General features: G+C 39.3%; 1 protein-coding gene across 2 annotated transcripts in view; it reads right to left on the reverse strand.

Moving 5' to 3' along the window:
- The window catches only part of ZBTB40 (zinc finger and BTB domain containing 40), a 67,894-nt gene extending 46,790 nt beyond the window's left edge, over nucleotides 1–21,104 (reverse strand). Inside the window, exons 1-2 of one of the 2 annotated variants that reach the window (XM_074305930.1) lie at nucleotides 20,818–21,104; nucleotides 18,693–18,823 (exon numbers count right to left, since the gene is read on the reverse strand). The gene's annotated coding sequence lies outside the window, so the exon portion shown is untranslated. The remainder of the gene's footprint in view (nucleotides 1–18,692; nucleotides 18,824–20,817) is intronic. The other variant, XM_074305929.1, reaches the window with a different exon arrangement.
- Between the last annotated feature and the right edge of the window lie 272 nt (nucleotides 21,105–21,376).

The following is a 21,376-nucleotide window of genomic DNA, read 5'->3' on the forward strand; positions in this document are numbered from 1 at the left end:
CGAGAGATTCCATGAGGGCTCCGTGAAAGGAGAAGAGGGATTCCTATCCAAGAGCTTCCAAGAACATTACTGTCTTTGCTGCACGTGCCATCTACACTTGAGCCCGCTGTCTCCTGACCTCTGTATGCTCTTGTACTTGTAAGAGAGTAAGCCCTGGTTAGGGAATGTTCATCCCAACCTACAAAAGCTCATTAAGTCTGGCTGCCTAAATGACAGAAAGTGACAATCAACCAAAGAAGCATACCAACATGTGACTGGCTGTGGCATTAGAGGGAAGAGTGGCTAGTCAAGATCTGTACCCAAGTGAAGGTTGAGCAAGAGGCCCAGAAGATACACTACACATCACTTATGGTTCAGCTCTCATTACATTCTCCATTAAGCCCACAGCCACTTAGTCTTCTACAATCAATTTCTTTGGCCTGTTAAAAGGGAAAAAAACAAACAAACAAAAAAAAACCGAAAAAAACCTTCTTATGACAATAGATGACAAAAGAACACAAGCAACTGAGGCACTGCTTAAAAAGGAGAGCTTAAGTGAAGGTCCCTAAGGAACTGGGCTTAAGTTGGTATGGAATCACTGGAATTTATTTCAGAAAACTAAAAAAAGACTGGTAAGGTTAGAAAGGATGAATACTGATTTCTGGCATGACAGATTTCTCTGATTCTAAAGAAAAGATCATTTGGTCCTATTAACCCCATTTTGACCATGCTGAATGGATGTATGATTCTGCCCAAACCCCTGGGATTCACAGACCCTTTAGTCTAGGGCTGCCTTGTGACTTATTCCAGGCAGGGGATGGTTCTGAGGTCACAGTGGTCTCTGGAAAACCTAGCAATAAACTGTGGATTTCCCCAATTACTGAAAAAGAACAATTGCCAAAAAAAAAAAAAAAAAAAATTGATCTCAATCAGTAAGCTTAATCAAGTTGGACTCCACACAGTTTTATTCTTAGGAGATCTGGATCCAACTTTGTTCCTCAGTTCCACTATCTTTCACTTCACTCTGGGGAGTTTATTTATTTATTGATCACTTATCACACCATCCCTCAAAGTGAAATGGAGAGAGAATGGATTGGAGGAATGAATTCAAGAAGCTATACATGTTCAAAGGAGTTTACTTTCATGTAGAGTCCTCTTAAGGCCCTAGACAGTTTAAGTGAAGGAACGGGTTTTTGGAGCAGAAGGAATGGTGTTATATTCAGCATCCCTAAGGCAGAAGACCAAGCAGACTTGATAGAATAGCCTTTCTTCTCTTCCCAAGAAGGGAGGAATGGTGTTTCTTCTTTTATTCTGAGAGACTGGAGAACATGAAGGAGACTCAGATCCATGGATGACATTTTCTCTCCTTATCTCAAAGGTAGGAAAATGGTTCCCTAAATTTTACAATTCTAAGACTCAAAGGCAGTAACTAAACCAATTATCATAAACTAAACAAGTAAAATAATATTTAAAATGCTGAATTCAAATAAAACATCTTTGAATAAACAATCTTTTAATAAAAAGCTCAAAAAAATTTTTTAAGCCAGTAAAAATATTCTGTTGGCCTTATCTTGAAAAAAAATAGCTTCACTATTTCTTAAACCTCAAGCTTTCCAGTAGTAAGTGCAGCTGCAGGTGGTCCATCCCATTTGTAAATAGGTCAGTACTTGCCTAAGCACCCTAACATGAGCATGAATGCCCAGTTGTGGAAGAAACACTGAAACCATGAAATCCAGTAATAAAAATGTGGCAGTGTCACTATGCTTTCTCCCTGCAAATTCAAAGCATTAATTATCAAAAGTTTCCAATTCCTTTTATAAGACGACAATAAGAAGCCAGTTTTAGGACTGAAAAAACTTAGCTGCTTCTCCCATACACCGAGCAGGTGGGCAGCACCAAGAACCCGGCTCCACCATCTATGTTATCTCTGTTCTAGCTCAAATACTACAGCATGTTTAACCTCCCTGCTTTCCTCACAATGGTTACCTCCCCCCAGAAATGATACAAAGCTTAATATTTACAGACAAAATCCTCTTGTCCATAACTATTTCCTTACTAACCTTCACCTAAGAGAAAGCAATACATCTTAAAATTGTATTCCTGAAAGGTCAGTAATTACTATCTGAGTCAACTGGTTTCTTTTCTAAGTGCTCTATTTCTGATAGAAATGTTCTTGTGAGAATATCTATGTGACACTATGAGGCACACCACCAGTATTTTCAACATGATAAATCTCTTGTAATTCTTGTGCTTTCTGGCTAATTCATAGAGCCTCACAACTTTTAAAGACTGTTAAAAATGGAAAGTTTTAAAATAAGCCTCATTTCCTGCCTTTATTGGGTTGATACATGATACAATTCATTGGATTTCTATTTATCTAAGGGAAGAGGTTACAGACAAAATGAAAGGATACAATAGATACCAGAAATGATGAATATGAAACAGAGGTGGGAGAGCATATAGTTAAGACTAACCAGAATTAGCTAGAGTAAGGAGAAAGACCCCACGAAAGGAAAGAAATGAGGAGGGAGAGAGAGTAACCTCATAATGGAATTAGCCTTAAAAAGAATTTAGCCTCCAAGAACTCTCCATCTCTTGAAATGAAAATGAAAAATCTTGCAAAACACCACCATATAAATAACTAAAATTACTGTTAAATTTCACTTAATTCTAATCTTTCATCTGTTACAATCAAGGCTCTTAAAAATCAGTAACAACTTTGAAATTTTAAAGCCCATCCCCAAATATTTAAAAAAAGTTTATTCTTTTTAATTTTATATGTTACATGTATACTTTTTACAATTGAGAAAAATCGATGTTCTCTCCCATCCATTCCCCACGCCCCACACCTCAGCAACTGAGGATAGGAAGAAACCTTTCTCATAAACACTGTCAAGCAAAACAAATTCCCATATTGGCCATGTTCAAAAACTATGTCTCATTCTGCATCACAAGTCAAATGGAAAGTTGAATAGCATACTTCAGAAAGGGTTAGTTTTAAAAATGAATAAGGTAGTAAAGGAGGGGAAAGAGGAAGATAGGTGGGGTGTTGTAAAATCCCCAAAATTTTGATACTGAGAAAACTGTAGCATGATGAACAAAGTGCTGGATCTAAAGCAATCCTAAAGACATTTCCAATTCTACTTTAGACATGAGCAGCATGACTTTAGACACATCACTTCTCCTGTCTGCCTCAGTTTCCTCATCTATTAAATAGAGATAATAGCCGTCTTTTCTCACAGGGTTGCCATGTGAATAAAATAACTAGTCTCTTGTTAGCATGCTGAAAATTACAAATGTTAGCTGTTATTATTGTGTGTCTAGCAAGAAATGAGGAATAGTGAGATTTCTACTTTGAGAAGTAGAAAAAAAGAGACTGGCCTTTTCAGGGAACACAATCAATTCCCTAGAAGATCTGCTCACAACTACCCCAAGAGTTATGTAGTACAGGGGTGATTACCCTCACTCTGCAATCTCCTAAATTTGTAGTTTGTGACCTTATATATGGTCTTGTAATTGAATGCAGGGATTGCAAAATTATGATTATCAGCAAATATTTGATCTATTACCTATTTCAAATATCTATATATGTTCTGGTGAAAAGAGATCATGAGTGGAAAAAGTTTAAAAAGCTCTGTCCTAAGTGAAGGGACTAAGCCATGGTCACAGAGCTAGCAGATGCTGGGAGAGGGGATTCCAGCCCAGGCATCCAGTACTCTCACTCTATCATCCTGGCAAAGGAGGAAGTTAGAAGCAGAAAAGCCTCTGGGAGGAAGGGATCGGGATCGCATGTATTTCTTACTGCTTGAACTTTCCAAAGACACATAGCAGGTGAAATGGTCTTTCTCCCTGTATTGCTAGTGGCAATAAAGACCTAGAACATGAATAACTCAATCATCTTCATTCTTTGTCTAACTATCATTCTAAATAGATTATCCTTCTCTAGCATGGCTAATAGTTAAAAGATATTCCCACTCTTCTCACTTCCTACACTGCAAAATTTGGCAAGATTTTTGTCTTTGAACATTTGAGGATTATTTTGATATGCATATTTCTCTAGTACCCATCACTAGGGAATCTGACAAGGAGTTAGATTAAACACACACACACACATACACACACACACACACACACACACACAAACACACACACACACACACGTGTTGATGAACTTCTATTTCTTTAAACTTCAGGACCAAGCCTCTGGGATTCCATGATTGGCTCAAAACTATTCAGACAGACATGGAGAAATCTGTCAAAAAATTTTTCCAACATTTTGTTGCTCAGAAATAGCCAGAACTCTGGGGGCCAATTATTCTACTGTCATGGACCCTGCCCTTGAAAAGCTTTCCCTAGAGTTTTAGCCAAGATTAAAAAAACAAAAACAAAAAACCCCAAAACCTTAGTGACATGCTAGCAGTTATACACATTGGCTGAGTGCTTATGGCCAAACTTACTTTCTGAGTTGTATGTAATAATTGTCATAAACTCAAGAGTATGCTGGGTTAATACTGGGGTAGGTTATTAAAAAAACAAAAACAAAAACACATACTTTCAAACATTTCTTTGGGGCTCCCAGTTCAATTTTTGAATGCCTTGGAATATGAACAGGCAATTATGAACAAAAAGACTCTAGACCTTCTATCGGCTCCCAAATAACCAAGTACTCAAGCAGATATATATATGCTAAAAGATTTATGAAAATGTCCCTTATCCCTCACTCTCTCCTTTCTTTTCCACTTCTAGTAAAACCAGAAAGGACAATTTATGCATTGGATTGTTTCTTGATGCTAGCTACCCCTGGGTTTCCAGAGCCAGATGTTTTGAGTGTCACAATGAAGGTATCTTTGAATGTCTAAAACCAGTGCCCTCTTTAAGACCTGTCTACTCCCCTCTGGTCTGTTTCTAGTTCAGTTTCTCTCAATCCATCCTTCTCTCTACTCTCTTCACCTAGCCAATCTACTAACCTGACTACTTCAATTCTATCCATATTCTTGGCAGCAAATTATGTTCCCTCAAATACAAACTGTCCACAAATTGGCAAGTATTTATCAAGAACCTACTATGTGCTGTAAAATGTATGGGATTGCCTGTCATTGGAGGGAGGGAGTAGAGGGGGGGGGGAATAATTTGGAAAAATGAATACAAGGGATAATATTATAAATAAAAAAAAAAAAGAAAAGAAAAAAAAATTCTAGGGGGCACTTTATCTCATCACCTAATTAGCTTTTAGAATCACAGAATGACAGTTGGAAGGGATTTTGGGGATCCTCTAATCCTATTCTCTAATTTTATAAATGAGAAAACCCAATCCCAGAGGAGATTGTCCCAAGTCCACACAGCTGATAAATGGACTCTCAAGGACTGATAACAATATTATGTTAAAATTATATAGCCTATCTTCATAAACTGAATTCATTTAATCCTGATGACTCAGTTGAATAAGCAAAAAAGGTATGTGGATTAAAAACTTTTGTGGATTAAAAAAAGTTAAATAATTTTTTTTACATTAAGACTACATAATTGAGATGTATCAAAGCTCGAACTAAAACTTGGATATTCTGATTCTTAGGTGATAAATATTAGTTAAATTTGAATTTCCAATCAGGTGATCTTTCCACTAAACCTTTACCTCTAAGTTTTATGCTGTATTAATTATACATAGCAATTCAGCATTTGGTGACCATAGTATTAAACTGAGGTCTTTGAAGAAAGAAAAGGTAAAATGGGATTCAAGAAAATGAAAATCTCAGAATTGGTAGACTTCAGTTATCTAGAGCAAGCCATATAATAAGAAATCTTTTTTTTTTTTTTCAACATTCCCTACTTGAAGAGACAAGGGATTAGGAGCTCACCATTTCTTTTAGGAATAGATCTTGATCGTGTTATCTAAATTAATGTTCACTGACTGTGCCTTTATTTATCAACAAATATGTTAACCATTTTTAAAATGATAAGAAAAATCATGTAAAACAGGCATTATTTCTGTTTGGTCATTCAAAAGTTTACCTAATGGTACTGTTGTCTTCACCACATTTCTCTGTATTTTATTTAGGAATAGTTTGATAAATTTTACCAAATGTCTTATTGAAATCTGAGGGAAATTTATCTATCTCATCATTTGATCTACCAGTCTAGGAATTTTGTCAAAAAGGTAAATTACATAACACTGTTATGATCTGTTTGTGATGAAGCCACATTTTGATGAATGGTTCCTATTTTTTTGAGGTGTTCATTACCCATTCTTTCAGTGGTATAATATAGATTTTAACATAAATAAAACTAAAACTCACTGGCCTATCATTTACAAGGTCAACTCTCCTAACTCCTTCGCAAACAGAGACAAGAGTTGCTGGTCTCCATACTTGCAGTTTTCTCTACCCCTACTCATTGCCTCTCATATTGTTTTAAATTTTCCTTATGAAGTGCTACTAGTTGATTTTTTCTTCAATACTGTGGGATACAGTGTATCTGGAGCTTGTGACTTGAATTCTCCAAGGGCAGCCATGTGCTATCTATCCCCTATATATTTCTCATTGCCTCCCCACCTGCCTTTTCTTAAATTATTAATACACCTGTCTCCCCCAATCCAAATTTGCATTCTTTTTGGCAAAGTGAAACTTGAGCAGTTCTGCCTTTCTTAGTCATATGTTACTATCATCCCCATCCTGTCTGAATAGCAGTCCCATTCTTTGGCATGATTTGTCAGCCTTAGCTCATTCTAAAATTTAACACATCTGAAACTTTTCTTACCTTAGTTTTCTATTTATCTTTAGTTACCTATATTTGTTTTCATATTCCATATGTATCTTTTAAAATTCTAAATTGGAAAAGGACATAGATAAACAAGAAACTGAATTAAAAAAAAACACAACACAATGAGTTTTTTAAATGCAAGATTGACTTTTTGACTAAAATTTCTGGAAAAACTACTCAGCAGTTTGGCAGAAATTAGATATAGACAAACATCTTGCACCAAATATCACATTAAGCTCAAAATGAATATGTACTTCATATAATAAATGAATGTAAGAGATCATGTCACAAAAATGAGAAAATAACAAAACCAAGTACATTTAACATCAATGCCTGGAGAGAGGGAGATGGTTTGCCAGACAAGAAATAGATTATCACAATAAGTAAAATAAATAATTGTATTTATATAAGATATTAAAAAAAAAAAGAACCTACTATGTGCTAGACACCGTGCTAAGTGAAGGAGATACAGGGCCAGTGTGGTACAAATAGTGGTACACACAAGAGCACCAACTTCCCCTCTTTGTCTTATATTAAGCCTGAACAAAATAAGACCAGCATAAAATTTTGAATTATTTTTCAAGAGTTTATAAATTATTGTGATCCCTTTATCTCAGTGACTAAAAGAGCTGAGAAGCCTGGCCTTTATCACAAAGGTCTGGGCAGAAGTCTCAGCTCTGAGGATTGGCCCAAATTAATCTTTCTAGAACTCAGTTTCCTCATCTATCAAATGAGTCAAGAGTAAATTCCAAGGTCCTTTCAGCTCTGACCTTCAATGCATTAAAATTAAATCAAAATATAAATAAGCCATAAGATTCCAGCTGGATGTTGCTTTTTCTAAGTAAAAAACAGTGAAATGGACTTTGAATCAGATAACAGATCCACAGAATTTTAAGCATGAGAGGACCGCAGCAGTGAGCAGGTGCCAACCATAAAATATGGTAACAAGTGGTCATTAAATCCCTGCTTGAAGACTTCCAGTGAGGGAGAAACCACCACCTTTGAGGCAGCCCATACAGCTGTGGGAGAATTCCAAGTTCCATGGGTTGTTCTGAGATCTAGTCTCTGTGACAGACAGAACAAGCCCCCCATGGGACAAGATTCCAAACACTTGAAAACAGACATCAAGATGCATGAATCTCTATACGTCAGTTGCTTCAAATGATCCCCCGAGAACCCAGATTCAAAGTCTCCATCCTCCAAGTGCCTTCTTTTGGTGAGAACTGGGCTGCCCAGAACCAAATATAATATTCTAGGTGATGTCTGACCAGGTCAGACTAAATTGGGATGATGACTGTTTATCCCTGGAAGTCATGGCTCCCTTCACCCAATCTAAAAGTACATGCACTTTTGGACCGCCACAATACTGGTGACTCATACTGAGCTTGCAAGTCACAAAAACCCCAGGTCTTCTTCACACAAATTCCATCTTGCACATAAAAATTTAATCTTTTTAACCCAAATAGAAAACTTCACATTTATCCCTACTAAATTTCACTTAGGTCAAGTCAGCCCAATGTTCCAGCTTCGTTGGATCCTAATAGTGGACTAAATATGCTGCCACCTTCTATTGTCTAGATTTTTCCCAGTACCTCACTCCTCAACAACAGAGCCCTGGATCTGGAGCCAGAAAGACCTTAGGTCAAATCCAGCATCAGATATTTACTAACTGTCCAAGCCAGCCTCTATCTGCCTCAGTTTTCTCCTTGATAAATAAAGAATAATAACAGTGCCTCTATCCCAGTGTTATTGTGAAGATCAAATGAGATAATATCTTATGGTGCTTATGATAATTTTTTTTTTTTTTAAGAAAAGAAAAAGAAATTTTGAATCAGCAAAACCAATCAATCCAGTAAACTCTTTCCCCTCTTTCAAAGATCACTGATGGTGGCTGAGTAGCCATATTTGCTAGCTCTTTCATTTTCAAAGGCTATAGATCATTCGGATTAGATAACCTAAATTCACCAAAGGCAGCTAGTTAGGTGATCTCTTAATTTTGAGTTCAAATCCCAGTTCTGTCCACTGGCAAGTTTGGGCAAGTCATAACTTCTCTGGGCTTGAATTTTCTCATCTATAAAATCAGAAGGTTAGATTTGGTGATCTCTTAAGATCTATACAATTCTGTATTTGTGATTCAACAGGGTTGTGAATCTTGGAAGAATTAAAAATATAAACAGCCCAAAGGAGAATGAAAAGATGCATGGCTGGTAAGACAATATGGTAAATATGTAAGTGTATATGCATGTGTATGTGTATATGATAGCAAACAAGAGGAGCTGGATGAGAAGGTATAGAATAGGCAAAATCTGTCAATAGAAAAAGTTCCCTCACTGGCTGATAGGATCATGGAGCCCTCACATACTTAACATAGAAATCACTAGAAAGAAATTTAGCATCCTGTGTTGGAGTCTGATTTCAGGCACATCACAGCTGTTCTGTACCTTAGTCTTCCTACCTGTAAAATGAGAAGTTTGGACCAAATTAGTTCTAAGGTATTGCAAAGCCTTAAATTCAATAATCCTATAAATTTCAATAATGCAGTTCCAGCCACATTTCTGTGATAACAAAATGAATCTTCAGGGATGTCAATGCACAAGTCACATCAAAAACATACTAAAATTTTATTAATCTCATTAAATTACATGCTTGGTGTCCTGATTTTGATTTAAATCATAAATAAGAGGGAAATGCAGTGAAAGTTAGTTTTCTCTAGCTCAGCCATTCACCTTAAAGGCCAGAGAAGAGCTAAAACCGAGCATGATCCTTCATATTCACTGTAAACCAATCCACCAAGTTAAAGAGAGTGACAATCTTATCTCTGAATTTAAATGCCCTTAACATTATTTTAATACTTTTCTCAATGTGCTTAGCAGCTTGCTTTTCTCCTCATTATCCAAGATGATGCCTTTGAAAAGCAGGTTATTGGAGATCCAGGAAGCCATATATCCCAATTCAATTTCCTTCCCCAAAATCAAAGTGCTTACTCTCTTGAAGAGTTGAGAGAGGCCAAGAGGTCCCTGCCTTCCCCCAGGGTGCTGCTGGTACAGGCAGTGCTCTAGAAGCATAATGTAAATACTCAGCATGAAGCACCAGGGCATACCAATTTGTTTTTCAATCTATTTTATTTCAGTTCAAAGCATCATTGCAGACAGAGAGCCTGCGAAAACAAGCCACATTCTGGTTATACACAACCCTCCTCAATCTCCAAAAGCAGCTGAGATTGCCAAGGTACGGCTTGTTTTCCTGGGTTGTCCCTTTGCAATGTCGCTTTGAACTGAAATAAAATAGATTGAAAAAGCCATTGGCTGCCCTGGCTCTTCCTCCAGGGCTTCCATCATCCTGCCAAGCAAGGGTCATCACCTACTCTCTGGCTCAAACCTAGTCAACCCAAATCACCAAGACACACTGTACTGATCTGAATGTGAAGGGCCCACCCAAACCCAAAATAGCAAAGAAATTCAAGGCTTGCTTTTACTTTGTGTTAACAGGCCACTTTGTGTTCAGTTTCTTGCTCCATTTGCTAGGTTGGATTATAGCTTCTGATGACATTTGCAAGATGGTTTCTGGATGCAGTTCAAGTCAAAACTTTAAATTTCTTTTTTTTTTCCCATAGTACTCTTGATCTATTACTGCCTCAGCATAATTTTTCATAGTGGCTTAAAAAAAAAAAAAAAAAAAAAAAACCACCCCAGCATCCCATTTTGGACAATTCAAAAAACCTGTTACTTCTCTGCCTACATACAATTACAGAATCATAAATTTGGAGTTATGAAGGAGGTTATCGAAAGAAGACAGCTTGGTACAGGGGAAAGGCAATTGATTCTGCTGAGGAACTGGGTTCAAATTTCTCCTTTGATTTTTACTACCTATGTGACCTTGGAGAGTTACTTAATTACCTTGTGTCTCAGTTTCTTGATTTGTTAAATGAAATGGATGGATCGAGGAAGAGGAAGGAGAGAGAGAGAAGCTGACAAAGAAAAAGAGATACAAAAAGGGGAAAGTAAAAGGTAGAGCTAGAAATCAAACTTATACCTTTTGAGACCCTATCTATCACTTTACAATAGATTGTGCTACTTTAAATTATATCTATCACAAAAAGAGGGAACTCCCCTCAAGTTAAGGAAACTCCCTCTATCAATGTAGGTCAGCACCCATTCTCCAACTGATTTATAGTCTTAGAATGCTGCTTAGAGCAAGGAGATTAATTGCCTTGCCCAGGATGTTTCAGAGGCAGAATTTGAGCCCCTAACACCCTGATTTTGAAGCCAGATCTCTATTCACGTATGGTACTGCCTCTGCTACCATTTTCCTAGCTGATATTTACAGAGTATTTTAAGATTTGCAAAATACTTTAAAAATATTCTCTCATTTGATCCTAAACACAGTCCACATTTAGCACAAACCTAAAATAAAGCATGTCCCTAAATGTCCAGGAAGAAACCATTTCAAGCATAAATTCTTGAGTCTGGCATTTAATGTCCTCCATTACCTGACAAACCTAACCTGTGCAGTTAGCTCTCATTATTGGAGGCACACACTCTAGTAGCTAAACAGAGCTACTCTCTATTCCAGCCTCTCCATCCATTCCCATCTTAGTGCCGTTGCTCCTACCATCCTTCATTCCCTTAATAGCATCCCACAGATGTCTGTCTGAACTGCCTCTTCAAAGAGTGGAAGGGATTTACAAACCAGAGAGCCTCCAGAGGAGACAGACCAGGATGGTAAAGGGCCTCAAGTTCATGCTCCATGAGGACCAGCTGAAAGGATGGGGGAGGGGTTCTGACCTAGAGAAGAGAAACCTCAAGAAACAGGGCTGCTGTCTTTATACATCTGAAGGATAGTCAAATGGAAGAGAGGTCAAATTTGTCCTTCTTGGGCCCAGGGGAGCACGTCAGAGGCATATTTGGGCTGAATCTAAGGAAGAATGTAAAAGTATAGAATTGCTAAAATAACAAGAGAGATGGTGTGGCCTCAAAGCTACAATTCTGGTCTTCTGACACATGGCTGACTAACTCCAGGCAAATCCTTGATCCTTTCTCTGCCCCAAAGGCACTCTGTGAGACTCTTACCATAAAGCAAAAAGTGAGCCCAGAATGTCCTTGTTATTTTAGCTTTAGGTGAGCCCTTATATTTAAATCAGTCTCTGTTTTAGTTAGTAATTTTACAATGCTGATATACCCTCGTGTTGAGGATTTCCTTACAAGGAGTCTCCTTATGCCAGGAAATCCTAGGCCTGGTCCTCTCTCCCAAACAACCATCCAAAGATGGAATACACAGACTGTATTGTGGTTCCCCCTTACTTAGAAAAGCTAAACTTTTAGCAGAAACAAGAGGACCTTTGGCCAGGATTCTGAAAAATAATCTGGAACTTGGCAAATGCCATGCAAAATAAGGATTTCTATATATAAAGTAATATAGAAAAAGAAGATTACACATAAAACTATGAATCTCTATTATCTATAACTTGTTTTTCCATGATAACATATAACAAATTTAACATGTAACTTTCAAAGCTATCCTACTTGTCTGTGTTCCTTCTGGCCTCTTCTGAATATTTCTTTAAAATACTTCCAAGATCCTCTTTTCTTTCTTTTCTCTTTTGTCAAGGCTGTTGAAATGGGAATTCTTATCAGCTTGATGATTGCCCAAGTACCTTCAAACACAGAAATTCTGTGTAATTCTCAGGAGACCTAAATTCCTTAACAAGTTCTGAACCTTTATTAGTTATACAGCTATGAGCAAAGCCCTAAGTCAGCATGGTACAGTGCAAGGTTTGAAATCAGATGACTTCTCAATGACATGGCCCTGCTAAGTCATTTACTCTCTCTGGGCATCATTTTGTAAGATGGGATTAGACTGGATGTTCCTAAGACTTCATTTCTTCATCTGTTAAGTGAAGATAATATTTTGGTTACCTAGTTCACCAAGGTCTTGGGTTAAATACTTTGCAAACTTCATCTAACTATCCAGTAAAGCAATATGACCCAGATCTGACTCACTGCAAAGCTTAAAAGTTAAGGTCAAAGATTTAAAAGTTGTTATAGACATTAAAATACTTATAGTAATACTTTGTGTAGCTAAGAGCATAAAACAAAATGAATACCCATCAAAACAAATGGCAAAACAAATTGTGGTGAATAAATATAAAGAAATATTACTGCATTGTAATAAACATGAATATGAAGACTTCAGAGAAGCAAAGAGAGACATGAACTAATAAAAAGTGACTGGACACTAGAACATTATGCACAAAAATAACACTATAAATTGAAAGGAAACAATTAAAACTGAACTCTGTGTAATTATAATGATTATTCCTGTCCTCAAAAAAGAGCTACAGAATACACTTCTCTCCCTTCGGAGATAAAGTACTCTACATAGTGGAGGGAGGAGGGGGAAGGAAGAAGAAGGATGGGTGGAGGAAGGAGAGGACACTGCATAAGTCTCAAATTGGAAATTATCTCAAGAGGCCATCCAGTCCAATCTCTTCATTTGACAGATGAGGAACCTCTGGAGATGACATGATTTGCCCAGTCTTACTAGAAGTATTAGAATTAGAGGCAAAGCTAGGTCCTCTGCTTTTGAAACAAATGTAAAGTCTGACGAGGAGACAATGTGCACACAGACATTGGTTGTTGTTATGGGTCTTTTTTTCTTGTGTCTGACTCTTTGTGATTCCATTTGAGGTTTTCTTAGCAAGGATACTAAAATGCTTGGCCATTTCATTTTCTAGCTCATTTTACAGTTGAGGAAACTGAAGCAGGCAGTATGAAGTGACCAGCCCAGGATGACACAGCTAGGAAATGTCTAAGGTTGGATTTGAATTTAAAAAGTTGAGTTTCTCTGACTCCAGGTCTGGTGTTCTACCCACTGCACCACTTAGATGTTCCTAAAACAAATACATACAAACAAGCCATATACAACAAAGGCATTGGAATTAAAAGTGGCTAGGAAAGGCTTCCTGTGGAAGGTAAGATTTTAGGTGGGACTTGAAGCCAGAGAGGCTGCTAGTCCCAAGCATGGGGGAAAGTCAGAGAAAATAATGGGAATGAAAGCTGGAGCAGCTTATTGGAGGAACAGGCAGGATGCCGGTGTTACTGCATGGAAAAAAAAGGTGAAAGAAGACTGGAAAGGGAAGGAGGGGGCCTGGTTAAAAAAGACCTTGAATGTCAAACAGAATATTTTGTATTTGCTCCTGAAAGTATAGCATTTCCCAATCTCCTCAAGGAGGAGGGATTCTTTTGGTTCTTGTTTTCAACATTTGGCATGATAGTATATGCCAAGCAGAGCAGCTAGGTGGTGCCAGACCTGGAGGCAGGAATCAGGAACTCTTCCCAAGTTCAAATCTCCTCAGACACGTACTGATTGGATGATCCTGGACAAGTCACTTCTATCTGCCTCAACTTCCTCATCTGTAAAATGAGCTGGAGAAGGAAATGACAACCCATTCCAGTACCTTTGCCAAGAAAAGCCCAAATGGTATCACAAAGATTGGGCAGGACTGAAAAAGACTGAACAATGTTTTGCCCCGAATGATGTGAGGTGCTGGGATACAAAGTTAAAAATGAAAGTCAACGCCCTTGAGGAGGTTACATTCTGCTAAAAAGATGCTGGAGACAGGAAACAAATATAACATTCACAAACATACAGTATGAGGAAAATTAAGGAAGGAGGGGCACTTACTATCAGCTGCAAAGATCAGGGCTCCAAATGGAGCCTTAAAAGATAACAATGATTCTGGGAGGCAGTGAGGGAGGGCGGCAATCTGGGCACAGGGAACCACTTGCTTTTACATTCCCAATACTTGGCTCAGGATTTAGCACATAGTAGCTTATTTAATGTTTGCAAGTTTCATCTGTGTGTTTTATGTCCCCTATAAGCACTCCATGACCACAGGAAATATATTTAAACTTTGTATCTTCTCTCTTGCCTAGCATAATATTTTACATGCTGTAGAAGCTTAATATATGACTAACTTGTTGAATCACTATATACCAATGGCTTTTAAAGCCAAATAAAGTAACAGACCTAGAACTATGTGTTGACATAATTTTTTGGAGGTGGGGAGGATCCTGGAAGGAATGATCTTGAAGCCCTAAGAATGAAAGCATCTGTGGCGGGGCAAAAAAAATCAGAGAATTCAGATTCAAATCTCAACTTTGCAACTTCTTACCTGTGTGTTCCAGGGTACTACCCTCTGGTCATGTTCCCTCCTCGGAGGGTGCTGGACTACAGAGCACTCAAGTTTTCTGCCTTTTCTGTTTATGTGGCTTACATCTAACCATCTCTAGCATATTAGAAATGAAAACATCTTAAGTATTGTAAGGAATATAGTTTTGACTTTGGGATCCCTGAAAGTGTTTAAGAAGCCCCTAGGAGTGCCCAGACCACGCTGAGAACCACTAGAGTAAAATGATAGCTTTAAAGGGGAGATTTGAGGTGTGTAAATGCATCCAGACAGTCCCCCCATCCCCTTTTATCTATCATCCTTTCTGTTTCTTTGTACAAATCATCTCTCTTCTGTTTCCCCCAATGCTCTCCTCTGAGTTTTGCTCCTTATGCTTCCAAACCTCTCCCTGCTTTATACAACAACAAATAATAAACTCGTTGTACAAATGAGACAATGAGAGAAAATTCCCTTTGAATATTCCATACAGGTCCAAGGCCAAACATGCATTAAAATAAGGGTCTTCTGTAGATGAAAAATAATTATTTGGTGTTTCTCTTGTTATAGAAATTAATAAGATGTTTAACCCTGTTCAAATGTGGTTTCAGTAACCAAGTACTTTTGAAGTGCTAACTATATGCCAGTAGTGTGTGAAAATGTTCAATCTCTCTGGCATGAATAAAAAAAAGTATGTATGTATATATGGCTATGATTCATGCAATACCACAACCTCAGAATAATCAGCATTATAAGTAAGCCAAAGGACAATGGAAAGCCACATAGGGATAATCTTTAGGTAAATCATTTTACCCATCTAGGCCTATAGACACATCTGTAAAAATGAGGGGACTAGGGGACCTCCACCAATGCTTTGAGCTCTAAACTAAGGCAATCTTAAGAATGAGAAACTGGCTGGTAGACAGTTAGAGGCTTATCCTGATAGCTCTCCCAATACTAACAGGTTCAGAATGAAGCATCCAATTATGGTGATCCTCTCTGAAAAGTTTGTAGAAAGAGAGGCACAGGAAGAAAGACCTGGAGAGATCTTGAAGCACATGGCTGAAGGAGAATACTCCCAGAAAAAAAATCAGAAAAGAATGTAAATGGATACATAAATAGCTTTAAAAATTTATGTTCCAATAGGATTGAAAAAAATTGACTTAATATAACTTTGAAAACAAATAGAAAAGACTGCCATCAATTTTTTTTTACATCCAGTGTTTCTGATAAAAAGCTTCATTTCTAAAATATATAGAAAGTTGACTCAAATTTATAAGAATTTAAGCTATTTTCCAATTGATAAATGGTCAAAAAATATGAACAGATAATTTTCAGAAGAAGAAATTAAAGTCATTTCTAGTCATATGAAAAAATGCTCTAAATCACTAATGATTAGAGAAATGCAAATTAAGACAACTCTGAGTTACTACTTCATACTTCTCAGATTGGCTAAGATGACAGGAAAAGATGATTAATAAATGCTGGAGGGGCTGTGGGGAAACTGGGACACTAACACTTTCGTTAGTGGAATTGTGAACTGATCCATTCACTCTGGAGAGCAATTTGGAACTATGCCCAAAGGACTATTATTAAACTGTATATACCCTTTGATCCAGCAGTGTCTCTACTGAACCTGTATCCTAAAGAGATTACAAAAAAGGGAAAAGGACCCATATATGCAAAAAATGTTTGTAGCAGCCATTTTTGTAGTGGCAAGGAATTGGAAATTGAGTGGATGCCCAACAAGTGGGAAATGGCTAAATAAGTTATTGTACATGAATGTTATGGGATATTACTATTCTATAAGAAACAATCAGTAGGCTGATTTCAGAAAGGCCTAGACTTACATGAATTGATGCTAAGTGAAGTGAGTAGAACCAAGAGAACATTATACACATCAACAAGAAGATTATGTAATGATTAATTCTGATGGACTTGGCTCTTTTCAACAATGAGATGATTAAGACAATTCCAAGACTTGTGATGGAGAGAGCCATCCACATTTAGAAAGAGAATTATAGACACTGAATGTGGATCAAAGCATAATATTTTCATCATTTTAGTTGTTTTTTTCTTTCTTTCTCATGTTTTTCCCTCTTTGGCCTGATTTTTCTTGAGCAGCATGATGAATACATAAATATGTTTGGAAGACTTGGGCATGTTTAACCAATATTGGACTGCTTGCTGTTTAGAGAAGGAGGCAGAGAGAAAAATTTGGAACACAAGGTTTTGCAAAGGTGAATGTTGAAAACTATCTTTGGAAAAAGGACTCACATGTGCAAAAAATGTTTGTAGCAGACTTTTTTGTAGTGACAAGTAATTGGAAAATGAGTGGATGCCCATCAGTTGGAGAATGGCTGAACATGCTATAGTGTATGAATATAATGGAATATTATTGTTCTATAAGAAATGATCAGCAGGATGATTTCAGAAAGGTTAGGAGAAACTTATAGGAACTGATACTAAGCAAAGACAGTAGAAGCAAGAGAACACTGTACACAGCAACAACAAATTTATGTAACAATAGATTCTGATGGGCATAGCTCTTTTCAACAATGAGGTGATTCAGGCCAATTCCAATAGATTTGTGATGAGTCATCTGCACCAAAAGGGAGGACTGTGGGGATTGAATGTGATCATAACACAGTATTTTCGCCTTTTTTGAAGTTTTTTTGCTTTTTGTTTTCTTTCTTGTTTTTTTTCCTCTTTGATCAGATTTTTCTTGTGCAACATGCTAATTGTGGAACTACATATGGAAGAATTGCATGGTTAAAATATATTGGATTACTTGCTATCTAGGGGAGGGGATGAAGGAAGAGAAATAATTTGGAACACAAGGTTTTGCAAGAGTAACTGCTGAAAATTATCTTTGCATGTATTTGGGAAAATAAGGGTTTTTTTTTTTGTTTTGTTTTGTTTTTAAAATTGCCATCCCTGCTTAAGACTGTCAGGGTTGGAAAGGTCCTTCAGATAAGGCATGGCACTAAAACGATATTATAAAGTAGCATTTGGTACTCAAAGAAGAACTAGAGGTCATTATTGATTACAAAATAGAAAATTTCAATTATATTAAGTTAGAAAGCTTTTGTACAAATAAAACTAATGAAGACGGGATTAGAAGGGAAACAATAAACAAGGAAAACATTTTTACAGCTAAAGGTTCTGATAAAGGCTTCATCTCCAAAATATATAGAGAATTGACTCTTATAAGAAATCAAGCCATTCTCCAATTGATAAATGGTCAAAGGATATGAACAGATAATTTTTGGATGACGTCTATATCTATATCTTGAAATTATATCTACTAATATGAAAAGGTGTTCCAAATCACTATTGATCAGAGAAATGCAAATTAAGACAACTCTGAGATACCACTACACACCTGTCAGATTGGCTAAAATGACAGGAAAAGATAATGACAAATGTTGGAGGGGATGTGGGAAAACTGGGACACTGATACATTGTTGGTGGAGTTGTGAATGAATCCAACCATTCTGGAGAACAATTTGGAACTATGCCCAAAAAGTTATCAAACTGTGCATCCCCTTTGACCCAGCATTGCTGTTATTGGACTTATAGCCCAAAGAAATACTAAAGAGGGGAAAGGGACCCGTGTGTGCCAAAATGTTTGTGGCAGCCCTTTATGTAGTGGCCAGAAACTGGAAGATGAACGGATGTCCATCAATTGGAGAATGGTTGGGTAAATTATGGTATATGAAGGTTATGGAATATTATTGTTCTGTAAGAAACGACCATCAGGATGAATACAGAGAGGCCTGGGGAGACTTACAGGAACTGATGCTGAGTGAAACGAGCAGGACCAGGAGATCGTTGTACACTTCAACAACAATACTATATGATGATCACTTCTGATGGACGTGGCCCTCTCCAACAATATGAACCAAATCAGTTCCAAATGATCTGTAATGAACAGAACCAGCTACACCCAATGAAAGAACTCTGGGAAATGAGTGTGGACCACAAAATAATAATTCCACTCTTTCTGTTACTGTTTATTTGCATTTTTCTTTTCAGGTTATTTTACCGTCTTTCTAAATCCGATCTTTCCTGTGCAACAAGATAATTGTATAAGTATGTACACATATATTGTATTTAACATATACTTTAACATATTTAACATATATGGGACTACCTGCATCTAGGGGAGGGAGTGGGGGGAAGGAGGGGAAAAGTTGGAACAGAAGTTTTTGCAATTATCAATGCTGAAAAATTACCCATGCATATATTTTGTATATAAAAAACTATAAAAAAAAAAAAAAAAAAACCACACCATTTGGTATATCAGTGGAATGTTAGGTTCACAAGACCAATAGTCAATGACCATAGTAATCAAATATTTGGTAAATCCAAAGACAGACAAGACATGGCCAAGCCACAATGGACTTTAAAGAATGACACATTCCCTAGAAAGCAGAAAAAAAAATTTTAACCTTTCTTTGTATCCCCGGGGTTTAGCACATATGAAATGTGTAATAAATATTTACTAACTTCTTACAAAGGGGAACTGAAGTCCAGGCAGGCAGGAACTGTGGCAAGAGCCCTGGATTTACTAGTCAGGAGCCACCATAATTCGCATTCCCACCGCTGACACTTTCAAGATATGTTGCCTTGGGCAAATCACTTCCCACAACGTCCCAAGTTTTCTCTCCCTAGAACGAGAGATAATTACCGCGGCCATAAAGGGCGAGGGCGGTTTGAAGCTTTGGTAAACTCCAGAGTGGGGCCACGTAAATGATAGCTGGTATTTCTGCATACTTTCTGTCTTTGGCAATTACCTAGTTCCTGAGAGCCCGCCCCCTCCTCTGCCTCCCCAGGTAGCTTCTACCTGAATTCACATTTTTGGGTACAGATGAGGAAACAGGGAAGTGGTTGAGATCCCTCCTCCCCATTCACAAAACTAGACGGAACGTGGCCTGCCACTCCCCTCGGTTCCCCGGGCGTGGCCACCGCCCCCAGCAGCCTCCACACTCGGCTCCCGCGGCCCCTTTCTCCCAGGATCCCCTCGGGGAGGGGAGGCCGTTCCTCACTCCCAGGCTGGAGCACTTCCCGCCCTCCCTCTCTCCGCACTTCTCCCGCTGCCTAAGACAAGACTCCAGGCTCCCGGAGCGCAGGCACTCGCTTGCTCGGCCTCCAGCACTGAGAAGGCTTCGAGTAACTCTCGGAGATTTGTCTCAGCCCCCTCCCCTCGGGCCGGCAGAGAGGTCCCGGCTCGGGTCAGTATCCGGTTCTTTCCTCCAGTTCCCGCCGCCTTTCACTCTCTCACTATCCCCCACCCCTCGGGGCTCAAGGTGCCCGCACGAAGCCCGGGATGTGGGAGTCGGAGGGGCTGGGTGCGAATTCAGAATCAGCCACGTGTTTCTCTAATGTCTGTCTAGTAGTGCGTGTGTATGTGTGTGTGTGTGTGTCTAAAAGGAAGCTGTAGTTTTGTGCGCCCTCGGGCCCGTGTTCCGTAGCCTGCGACCTCCACGAGCCCCTTGGGCAACTGTCTGCCTCAGTTTCCTCAACTGTAAAATGGGGTGTTAGTAACAGGACGTGCCTCCCTAGGTTGTTTTGGGGATAAAATGAGAGTATTCCTAAAGTGATAAATAAATGTTGTCCTCCCACCCCATCCGGAGGGAAGGGGCACAGAGAGGTCCGGGGCTGGCCCCGGGAGGCCCAGCGGAAGGTCCGAAGTCGGGCTTCCCGAAGTGCCGTTGGGTACTTGGGTCGGGGCGGGGGCCGGGGCCAGAAGGTGGCTGTCCAGTTCGGAGGTCAGATCCAGCCCGGGCCCAGGCCCGGGCCACCCGCCGGCGAGGCCTCCAGAGGCTGGGCCCCAAGGCCGGCTCCATTTAGGGGCCCCAGGCCACCAGGGTGGTCCCAGCGGCCGAGCCCCAGCCCCGAGTCTCTATGGTTACCTGCTCGGCGCCGCCGATTCAAACTGTTCTTTATTGACAGCGGCTCGGAGGACACGCGAACACTCGGGCTTCAGGAGGTGATGGGGATGGTGGCGGCGGCGCGGGGAACAATAAAGCTTTCTCCATTCAACAGCGCCCGAGCCGCCGGAGCGACGCCATCTTGAGGCTCGCGAGGGGACGCAAGCGAGGCGAGGGAGGCGGGGGCTGGGCCGGAGTCGGAGACTTCCAGCGTCACGTGCCGGGGGAGCGGCGCCCAGAGGCGGGGGGGCGCGTGCGGAGGAGGGCTGAGTGGAGGGTGGCGCGGCTTTGACGCTCTTTTAAAAGTCCCCGGCCCCACCCCCTGCGGGCTTTGTGGCCACTTATAGAGAGAACCTGCGGGGAAAGGGGGAGGGTCGCGCTGGGGTGCAGTGCGGACAAATGGCAGTTTAACTTAAACGGTCTCTGGGCCTACGGGACACCCGGAATCACAGGGGTCATCCAGGTCGGTAAGCAATAGAACGCTCCATTGGTGAAATGGCTCGGTCTCCAGGCTCGTGTGATTGGCTGAGCGGCTAATTTG

This window comes from Sminthopsis crassicaudata, chromosome 3 (assembly GCF_048593235.1).
Source record: "Sminthopsis crassicaudata isolate SCR6 chromosome 3, ASM4859323v1, whole genome shotgun sequence".
Taxonomy (NCBI): domain Eukaryota; kingdom Metazoa; phylum Chordata; class Mammalia; order Dasyuromorphia; family Dasyuridae; genus Sminthopsis; species Sminthopsis crassicaudata.